Source organism: Montipora capricornis, unplaced genomic scaffold, assembly GCF_036669925.1.
Source record: "Montipora capricornis isolate CH-2021 unplaced genomic scaffold, ASM3666992v2 scaffold_508, whole genome shotgun sequence".
NCBI lineage: Eukaryota > Metazoa > Cnidaria > Anthozoa > Scleractinia > Acroporidae > Montipora > Montipora capricornis.
Window position 1 is genome coordinate 52,501 of NW_027180248.1, and position 12,343 is coordinate 64,843.

Below are 12,343 nucleotides of genomic sequence, written 5' to 3' on the forward strand. Positions count from 1 at the left end.
CTATCTTTCATAACTTGGCTATTCTTTTTTTATTCTCATGATTAATACTGGTAATAAGACTTGTTGTCCTCCAATTCGGTCTGTCATCACATGAGTGATAAACAAATCAGACTCCCGCTGCTTGCTCTTCGGATTTTGTTATCGCTTAAGTGATTAAAGACCGAATTGGACTCCACTCAGTCCCATTACCATATTACAAATATGAATTTTTGCTTTCACCAGGTTAGATATCATGCCATGATGCATGTGTAAATATGTCTACTGTTATTTGAATAGACAACCACTTTAATTTTGTAATCGAAACAGCTAAGAAAATTACAATTTCCTCAACTGTGATCGGTTTAAAAAAATGGTAATATTTTCTACTAATTCACTTGCCAAGTTGTTATCGGACAGTTCAATAAGCCAATCACATTCAAAGTTGTAGTTTAAATCAACCAATCAAATTGTTCACTTGCCAAGTTGTTTATGCCTCCTTTGTCAGTCTTTTAATGCAAATTTTCCCTATCTTTCATAACTTGGCTATTCTTTTTTTTTTCTCATGATTAATACTGGTAATAAGACTTGTTGTCCTCCAATTCGGTCTGTGATCACAGGAGTGTTAAACAAATCAGACTCCCGCTGCTTGCTCTTCGGATTTTGTTATCACTCAAGTGATTAAAGACCGAATTGGACTCCACTCAGTCCCATTACCATATTACAAATATGAATTTTTGCTTTCACCAGGTTAGATATCATGCCATGATGCATGTGTAAATATGTCTACTGTTATTTGAATAGACAACCACTTTAATTTTGTAATCCATTTAGTACCATTCCTGATAATCTATCTTTGTACAGTATACCATTTCCAGGGAAATTGTTTTGAGAAAAATAAATTTGCAGAAGTGAATTTGTGGGAGTGCTTTAAAAAAAAAATGAAGAGACAGATTCATTGAAGCCTTAGCTTGTGGTTTTTATACATTTGTTTAGTTTGTCTTATATTTGTACTAAGGCTAAACATGACTTTAATTTCAAACAGTATTTGTCTTGCATTTATCAGGGACAACTATGAAAACATATTTATCCCACATTTGTTGTCTTCACAACCAGTGCAAATATAACGTTAGATTTGTCTCATATTTGTCTTAAAGCCAAATATAATCAAATGCATTATTTCATCCAGTGTATGATCATTAGGGCGCCGATCGAACGGGCAGGTTTTCCGTTAGTGGTACCAATACTAAAAGACACCTGTGCGTAGTTCCATTCATTCCAGCTCTTCCACCCCAAATCGTATGCAATTCTCTCTCGAGTCGTTTCCTTTACGAAGAGATCAGGTCCAATCGGTATGTCAAACTGACAGTCGCGTCTGTCCTGACAAAGACGGAACCAATGCCGTTTGTCTTTGTTATCCTCCAATGTGATACCGGTCACTGTATTTGTGAACCCAAATCTATGAACGTGGTTTTTTAGGTAGACATCAATCGTCTGATTGCGTTTGCCTTTCGCGTTTTCGTACCAAAACAGACACAGTGGAATCCGAGACTCGTAGGCTACATCCATGGTGGCACGAGAAAAGCTACAATACCAAAGCGTTAATGTTCAACTTTCGAGAAGCTCTCAATTCAGTCATGGCAGTCTACCCAGATGACGACCTGGTTCGTCTGCGGTTACTTAGGCGTTACATGTCTGTAGGCATAATGACGCTCATCATTTCGCGGGGAGGTTTCTTCGTTTCTCTGTTCCTTTTCATGGCAGGAGGTGTTTTTATCTCAATTGGACGGTTTTTCTTTTGGGAACGACATCAACTGTATGGCTGCCGATTCGGCTACATGTCCTCTGTCACCTCTCACATTTGCCCTGTGAACTGGCAAAGTGATGTTAACAGTTTTCTTGACACTCCTACATTGACTTGTTTTATCAGTGGAACGATTGCCTTGATCGTGGCTATGGGATATCCATATGCTCTGTTGGCAGTCAAAGGGAACAGGGAAGAATCAGAGGAAATGCGATCCATGGTCCATCTCGTATACCAATCGGCGGGTAAAACCAGAGACGCCTCTCGAAATGCACGCGCAAACACGATGTTGCGAATCGTTGGATTAAGTTGTCCGTCGCGACCATGGAGTTACTTCCATCACCCGAAACTGCACGACAACCTTGATCGTAGGCGTCGCCTTAGGCGTTTGGCTTCTTGTCTTTGGACAGAAGTATTTGCAAGAACCGTCCTTTGTGAATATATGTTCCCTGCTTTGGTCGCTGTTTCGATCTTTTGTAACGCCACGACCATCCCGTTTCTCCTTACAAAATCGTCGATCGTTCTTCGTATCTGTATAGTCTTCGTTGGTTTTTTTGCGTACGTTACAACTCTGACCGTTTCTCTACCAGCGTTTTCGTTACTCTTGGTTTTTGACCCGACCACATGGACTGGGTGTATTTACGCCTTCGTTCATTTGGTATGTTATGCTATGCACAGCTGGGCGTCTCGCATACCTGCCCTCATCGTTCACGATAAATCACGGATCATTAACGTTCCACTATCGGTCGCTCAGGAAATATTGGGTCAACTATTTTGATCCATCATCATAATGTTGAAAACGTTATTTTTTATTACGTTCTTTGGTACAGGTTTGTTATCTCGGTTTATTTCGACGAAAAATAGTCCCCTTACATCAAACTTACCCCAGTGGGGCATCCTCGTTACTACTACGAAAACGGTGTTAGTTCCACGAGGTGTCGTATTAAAAACAGCAAATGCGAAACTCGATAAAACGTTTTGCATTTGTTGAATACAACCCAATGGACAGTAAAACCGCGGATAACAAACACCGATGTCGTGACTGCGACGCCCTATTCGACTCGATACATCAGAAACTCGGTCTTCGAATAATTCCCGTCGTTACGAGATTACCACATGGATGCTGCGTGGGGTTCGTCGAGCTATTTGAAACATCTTTGCTCCAAAGAGTCCATATCCTCTCCCTCTAGCACTCCTTCCTACATAATTTAACCGAGGGGTGTTTTTGATTACTCACCTCCATAGCTCATTCTCACACGACAAGCTTGGTTATTTCACACGATCGACGATGCATAAAGATCAAAACAAAAATCAAAGATGCAAGGTTCTCGATTAAATCGACGTGGCAAAAAGGTCAACCTAGAATTTGTTTACTGGACGAAAGCGATCTAAAAAAGGTGATTCTGAAAGCAACGGGGACTAGTTTTACGTACACTGCCGTAAAAGGAAGTAACCTAGGGAACATCACATTCCGTGACCCCGTTAACCACCACGACTTGACTGCGTGGGTACACTATCTAAAAAATACAAGAAAGTACGACAGTCGAGGTGTTTGGTGTTATTTTAATCCAAACGTTTTACTCGATCGATTCTCGGTGGAGGTCGTGACTGGCGAGGGAAAAATAGGTTCGCACGAGGCAAACTCACCACGATTTCACCGAGTGTTTCCTTACTGGATAGCGACTTGTTCGATCGTCGCGTTAGTTGTAACAGCGAAGTGGTTATGGAGCAGATAGTGGATGATGCCCTAATAGAGCGTGTCTTGACTTACCTTCCATTTGTGGTGTACGACGGAAGAGCAGGGTGCTTCGTGTTGCGAACTCAACGCGGATATGTGGATGCAAATGATCTGGGTCTAGAACACCAGCACGTACGATTTACCAATTTGCTTTCGTCTGTTTTCAACAATCGAAAGACAAAAGATAATTGGTATGCTCTGGAAGAAGCAGAGCGCGAAGTCATTCACTCGGTTTACCCAAGCACCCGGGAGGAAAAGCCCGAATGTTCTACGTTAAAAACACACCTCCAGTCCAAAGTGGATATCCATCGTCTCGTCGGCTTGTTGCAGTTTTTTGCATACGAAGGGCATAACGACGTGGTTCGCATTCACAGGACTTGGCGTCTACTCCAGTTAGTTGCCGGAGCGACCAAAGGAGGAAACCGGGCCAAACTGTGGACGTCCAAGGCGTGGCGGTCTCTTACGAGAGAGGAAAAGAGCAGCTGGGAAACGAGATTCGGTTCTCTAGCATACCAACCCACAACGATAACAAACCGACTCCAAGAATTTTGCACTAGATTTTCAAGGAGACATTCATATCTAGACGCGATGGTAATTTCTCATAAACGTTTTGATCTTCTTGCGTTTCATCATCATGTTCTTAAAACCATCGGTCAAGTTCCCAACGAGACAGAAATACCAGGGGTGTCGTGGAAATCACGTCGTGCTCTGAATGCAATTATCGACACCGATCAATGCCCCTTCCCTTTGGCTCTTGTAGCCTTCTTTGTGTGCAACGACCAAGTAGCCGTGTCGGCTTTGAAAGAGTATAAACAGTTTTGGGACGGAAAACTAACGGATCGCGTGTTTAAAAAATGGGACAGACAATTCTAGAAAAACCACCCTGCTGCTGTTTATTATATATCGACCGTCGTAAAACGATATGCTCGTTTGAAAAATAGTCTTGTAAGATTTATATCATTTAAAAACCCAAAACAGGGTGCGTGTTGCCCTTGTCAAACGACTGCTCTGTATTGTAAGGACTGTTTGGAAATCAAGTCGATTCCAAACTTTAAACATCCACCACCGGGTGGATCGATTGCCTTAGACGTCAATACAGATCGAGTTGTCTGTCAGCTTTGTAAATCCTCTCGGATAATCAAAATACCATTATTCAATCCATCCAACCCCGACACAACTCTTTCCATTACACATCCCGATAGAAGTCCGTTGCATATCTGTAACGGGTCACCCTATTGTTTTACCCTAACTAGTTACAATGGTAGTTGTCGGGAATGTGTTTGTTAGTCGATGGCCCTTTTTTATTTTGTTTCATGTATATAGAAGCGATCAATAAAGCGTATTAAACACACAACAAGAACGTCTAAGAGTCGTAATCTTGCTCTAGCATTTCTCTCCCATCGATCAGGATGGCTAGTGATCGTCAATTCCGTGTGCAATACCTTCGTAGTCCTCCTGGGCATGGTGTCTTTGATCTGGTGCATCGCATGTTCACCGATTATTTTTTCTCGACACGGTTACCGATCGTGTACGGTATTTGAAGTCGAGTTGTCTTATAAAACTCCCATCCGATCTTATCCTTGTTCTAAAAATCGCTCATGGCCGCTTCGACTGCCTTCCGGCAACGCCACGTTTCATCGATCGAACATTCGTCTTCCAACAATGTGGTCGACGCTCCACTTTCCGGGGACGACATTTCCAACCCGTATGGCAGGCTGGCACTATGTACCGATCGCAAACGTTACATCCATAAAGTGCTTAATGCACTGCAAGACGGTGCGACCAACATTCCGAGGTTACAAGTTCAAGCCCAACTCTGCTTTGCCCTTTTTATGAGCGTGGCATCGCTAGGAGTAATTTTCTTAGCAACTAATGCAACCCAAGAAGAAAATTGTATCAATAGTTTTGGCGACCGCGATCGACCATGCCCCGATGGAGTCTTAGATGATAACAGAGAGTGTTATCAACGAGTGGATGTCCACGGTCATGTTCTTTACACTCGCGATCGTAACGGGTTTCATTTCGAAATGAATCCTTTTTGTAGTTTGACAGCTCCAGAAAATGATGTCATGAAATGTCGAGGAGAATGGTCCTTTGTTCAAGATACAGAAGTCGTATGGTATCTACGACGCTACCATAATGTCACTTCTAAGACCGAAAGTCTCGTAAGTCTACCCGCACTCAAAGACCGCGACCTTCATTTGATGCCTATGCGTTGGATACCACGTTCGAGTGATCTCCGACGCTCTACGTGGGTGTTTTCCTCTGCTTCGATTCCACGTGACGATTTCCCCGAAGCAGAAGTCGTCATGGATGGAACGGTGGTAGTGGGTCAGATGGTAGCTGAATCCAACAAGTGACTTAGCGAATCGGTGGCTTCTCCTGCAAGATGCCTAGAAAGCACTTCTCTGATCCAGGCGATGCACAACGCCAGGATGTCCTGATTGTCAGCACGAGCAAAATAGTTGCCGTTCAAGATAGCTACGACACCGGGGCCATCTACACTGAAACAAAAACCGTCCTGATCATTACGATCGTCGCCTCGAAATAAAGTGGGTACGAACTTGGGGTCGCAACCGATGCTGTTCAAGTACAGACGGAACAGACCCGAAACAAACACTGCTTTAAAAAACTCGTCGCAAGGGTCGCCAGCACTGGGCAAGTCGAATATAGTATTGTTGGTGATCTCTGCCATTGACTGATCATAAGCTAGAATAGATGCCAGTGGAATACTGATGGCATACATGAGTTTCCTAGAATCGATGTAAGAACGAAATACCCGCTGGCGATGTCTCGTCAGCGGGTCCAATATGAGATCATTAAAGGCATCTAACAATTCTCTCCTCTCTGTGTCTTGTAAGACCATAGCGCGTAAGTTCTGCCGCAGACGCATACACGATGCACGATCACTTTGTACATCGATCAGTTCTAGCGTCTTGGCACGATCACAACGCCGAAAACGTCGTGCCAGTGCATCCACGATACCCACTAAGCGTAATAACATACACTCGTTCAACCCTTTACAACAAGTCGCTTCTTGTCGCTGTAAAGCGACCTTTCGAATCGCAGTTTGAATATTCTCCAATTCGTCTCTCTCTTCGTTACAATCCCTCAATGCTCGAGACGACATGAGTTGTCCGCGAGCCGCTTCGTGACTGGTAGTTGCTCGAGGATGCCTGAAGGTAGACGACGACCTCGAAGAAATCACGGCCTCTACCAATTCGTTCTGAATGGCCAAATGTTCAAATGCACGATCTGATGCAGGAAAGCGACATCCCCCGGTAACGGCTTTTGGTTTGTCGTCCGTGGTACTAGGAAGATCGGGCACTAAAGGTCGTGCGTTTGGCGGCAGGGGAGCTAAAGAACTAGCCAAGTGACTGCACTGAATTTGAACGATTTCCGATTCTGGCGAAAAGGCGTGATCAAAGCGGCATTGCGTGCACGGTATGGGAGCAAATATGGATCCGGTAGGTAGACTACGATGCGTACAAAGACACCACACGCTGGCCAAGACCGTATTCAATGTCTCCATCAAGTCGTCGTTTGTGCGCCCAAAAAAAACGAACGATAACCGCTTTGCGACCAACATGTCGAGATCCCTCGTTTTAGCGGCATGGGTCATCACCTCGTCATTCAAATGTTTTCGTACAGGTTGGTCCTCGTCGACGTATACTTCAATGACTATGGCTTTAATGGCACACAGACAGTATAACCCAACCCATTTAAATTTGATCGGGCATTCATCGAATCGCTCGACGAGTTGCTGACGACAAACTTGGAGTTCGTGTAAAGAAAGGAACAATCCGTCGCAAGTTACATCGTCTCCAAGGATTCGAGTTACCGAACCATCGCATTTTTTTGCCCAAAGCCTCACTAATTGCAAAAAAAATAATTGATCGCTCAGTATGTCTGTGGTGCGTTTAAACCACTCGACTTCCATGGTATCATTAACACGACGTTAGAAAAGAGCGTCAAAGTAATAATTGATACTCACAGCAAATATGGCAAAGGCAATGATTCCTTATCCAATAGGGGCTCCGGTCAATTCTCTGACATTTCACAAAGTACCAACCAAAGATCCCATCGGATTCATACGCACCGACAATGGCGAATTATCAGAGTTTGCTAAGCATAGTGCACTACTCTACAATCACGAGAAAGGTATCGTGCACAATGATTTGATCTCGCTGTTACGAGGTGGATCATTTGGCGAAGGCGTCAATTACCTCAGGTACATGAACAGTAGTGCGGTGACTTTAGACGAGACGACTCTCGTGGATATCACCTCTTTACCCTGCCGCATCTTCTTCGGTGCCCTCAACACTCACGACGAATTCTTGAGGGGCACAACGATTTGATTATATTGTTTCCCGTGATTTTGCTGCCAAACCAGCAAAACAAAATAATATATCAACAAAAAATATACGAAGACGAAGTACTGAGTCACGCCACCGTTCGGTCTCTGGTGCCTAGTTTGCGACACTATCAAGAATCGATCGAGTTTTACCTCCAACAATTTGGGGGAAGTACAGAATTGGAAATCAAGGCTATTGTTCATGGGTCGGAACAAACCGTAACGGAAGAGTTACTGCATCGCATTCATCAATTAGAGCTCAGTTTCAACAAAACCATGAACGTCATCATGACCAACGCTCTGGCCACCGCCCCTTCACTCATATGCCATTGGTTGATGCAAAATTTACATCACGGCAAAGCCCTGATTACTGACAAGCATCAAAAGCCTTCTCGTTTTGTGACCGAGGTATTGACTCAACAACTGACCACGTTTTGTCCTTCTCAATTTCGAAACATTCCAAAACACTTCCCGATCAGCGATTTACTGAGAGCTTTGGCAAAGAGAGCACCAGAGAACATGATTAATCCCGTATATTTGGTTACCACGGCAACTACCGCAGAACTTTTGAGAGATGGCAATGAGACCATTTCCATTCCAAAATCACAGCGCGTATTTTACCTTGAAGGCGACGTTAATTCGAAAGAAAAAACGTTCAAACCAACTCAAGCGTTTCCCAAGAGTGGTTTCCGCGGCCCGTCGGAGCTACCGTTTATCCACGTAGATGGCGCGAAGATACCCATCGTCAAGATTCCAGACCAACCCGACAAAAATGATAAAAATACCTCGTCGTTTGTCAATTACCTCACGGCGTTGTTTGCTGTACCCATCGGTTATAGATTGCATCCCATCCCAGACATATCTACATTTCGGAAAGTAGATTTCAACGCCGTACGTATGACATCGTTCGATAAGGGGGGAGAAGACGGTGAAATGAACTGGTACGAAGACATATTGTGTCGTAGTGGTCTCAACGACCCTGCTGTATACGATCCTCGGGAATACGGAAAATCGTTGCTCAGTCTCGAAGGAGGAGAAACTTCTGCGACGACATTTATGGGATGTTTCGAAAGTCAAGATGCTTACGACAAGCGTGTGTTTTCCCCCAATGGAGTGACCCCTCAAGACAAAGAATTCAACCTATGCGTGTCGAATCACGTCATATACGTCAACAAGTCGTTCGGTCGAACTATATCAAAAAACAGCACCTTTGACGAGAACTCCGACCCATCAGGCAAATTCAGAGCTACAGGAATCGAAGGAAACCGACCCCTCTGTACAGCGCGGGGTTATCTGCAATCTGCACGCAGTGCCATTGCCAATATGAACGACATCAGCAAAGATGCAGAAAATGTCATGGTACCATTCTTACAAAAATGCCTTTGCATTCCATTCAGCAAGCATATCGACAAGACAGCACTCGAAGACGAAAACCACACGACCGATGCGGAAGTGTTCGTAATGATGGCACGCGAGGTCAATTTGGAAACATTCTTATCAAGAGAACTGCGAAAACCAAAAGATGAGCCGATAAATCGGTTGGTACTTTAAGTAGTGTTATTAAGTGTATCATAATAGTATGTAATTATATCATGGATGTATTAAATTCTTAAATTGTTATATATAAAGGTATATACCAGTGAATTTCCATGTATACCCATATATATTCATGTATACCCATGTATATCCATGTATACCCATGTATGTCCATGTATACCCATGTATATCGATGTATACCCAAATATATTCATGTATACCCATGTATATTCATGTATACCCATGTATGTCCATGTATACCCATGTGTATTCATGTATGCCCATGTATGTCCATGTATATCCATGTATGTCCATGTATACCCATCTACATCCATGTATACCCATGTATATTCATGTATACCCATGTATGTCCATGTATACCCATGTGTATTCATGTATGCCCATGTATGTCCATGTATATCCATGTATGTCCATGTATACCCATCTACATCCATGTATACCCATGTATGTCCATGTATACCCATGTATATCAATGTATACCCATATATATTCATGTATACCCATGTATATCCATGTATACCCATATATATTCATGTATACCCATGTATATCCATGTATACCCATATATGTCCATGTATACCCATGTATATCCATGTATACCCATATATATTCATGTATACCCATGTATATCCATGTATACCCATATATATTCATGTATACCCATATATATTCATGTATACCCATGCATATCCATGTATAACCATGTATGTCCATGTGTACTTATGTATATCCATGTATAACCATATATATTCATGTATACCCATGCATATCCATGTATGCCCATGTATGTCCATGTACCGATGTATATCCATGTATGCCCATGTATGTCCATGTATACCCATGTATATCCATGTATAACCATGTATGTCCATGTATACCCATATATATTCATGTATACCCATGTATATCCATGTATACCCATGTATGTCCATGTATACCCATGTATATCGATGTATACCCAAATATATTCATGTATACCCATGTATATCCATGTATACCCATGTATGTTCATGTATACCCATGTATATCCATGTATACCCATGTATGTCCATGTATACCCATGTGTATCCATGTACAACCATGCATGTCCATGTATACCCATGTATATCCATGTATGTCCATGTATACCCATGTATATCCATGTATATCCATGTATAACCATGTATGTCCATGTATACCCATATATATTCATGTATACCCATGTATATCCATGTATACCCATGTATGTCCATGTATATTCATGTATATCAATGTACAGCCAAATATATTCATGTATACCCATGTATATCCATGAATACCCATGTATGTCCATGAATACCCATGTATGTCCATGTATACCCATGTATATCCATGTATGCCCATGTATGTCCCTGTATACCCATGTATATCCATGTATAACCATGTATGTCCATGTATACCCATGTATATCCATGTATAACCATGTATGTCCATGTATACCCATGTATCTCCATGTATAATCATGTATGTCCATGTATACCCATGTATGTCCATGTATACCCATCTACATCCATGTAAAACCATGTATCGCCATGTATATCCATGTATACCCATGTATACCCATGTATATCCATGTATACCCATATATATTCATGTATACCCATGTATATCCATGTATACCCATATATATTCATGTATACCCATGTATATCCATGTATACCCATGTATGTCCATGTATACCCATGTATATCCATGTATACCCAATTATATTCATGTATACCCGTGTATATCCATGTATACCCATGTATGTCCATGTATACCCATGTATATCCATGTATTCCCATGTATGTCCCTGTATACCCATGTATATCCATGTATAACCATGTATGTCCATGTATACCCATGTATATCCATGTATGCCCATGTATGTCCATGTATACCGATGTATATCCATGTATAACCATGTATGTCCATGTATACCCATGTATATCCATGTATGCCCATGTATGTCCATGTATATCCATGTATATCCATGTTTAACTATGTATGTCCATTTATACCCATATATATTCATGTATACCCATGTATATTCATGTATACCCATGTATGTCCATGTATACTCATGTATATCCATCTATACCAATATATATTCATGTATACCCGTGTATATCCATGTATACCCATGTATGTCCATGTATACCCATGTATATGCATGTATACCCATGTATGTCCATGTATACCTATGTATATCCATGTATACCCATATATATTCATGTATACCCATGTATATCCATGTATGCCCATGTATGTCCATGTATACCCATGTATATCCATGTATAACCATGTATGTCCATGTATACCCATATATATTCATGTATACCCATGTATATCCATGTATACCCATGTATGTCCATGTATACCCATGTATATCGATGTATACCAAAATATATACATGTATACCCATGTATATCAATGTATACCCATGTATGTCCATGTATACCCATGTATATCCATGTATAACCATGTATGTCCATGTATACCCATGTATATCCATGTATAACCATGTATGTCCATGTATACCCATGTATATCCATGTATAACCATGTATGTCCATGTATACCCATATATATTCATGTATACCCATGTATATCCATGTATACCCATGTATGTCCATGTATATTCATGTATATCAATGTACAGCCATGAATATCCATCTATAACCTTGTATATCCATGTATACCCATGTATGTTCATGTATAACCATGTATGTCCATGTATACCCATGTATATCCATGTATAACCATGTATGTCCATGTATACCCATATATATTCATGTATACCCATGTATATCCATGTATACCCATGTATGTCCATGTATGTTCATGTATGTCCATGTATACCCATGTATATCCATGTATAACCATTTATGTCCATGTATACCCATGTATATCCATGT

General features: G+C 41.7%; 1 protein-coding gene across 1 annotated transcript in view; it reads left to right on the plus strand.

Moving 5' to 3' along the window:
• The window catches only part of LOC138036874 (uncharacterized), a 5,846-nt gene extending 5,348 nt beyond the window's left edge, over nt 1-498 (plus strand). Inside the window, exon 2 of the mRNA XM_068882931.1 lies at nt 1-498. This exon is cut by the window's left edge and continues 3,428 nt beyond it. The gene's annotated coding sequence lies outside the window, so the exon portion shown is untranslated.
• Nucleotides 499-12,343: the final 11,845 nt, after the last annotated feature.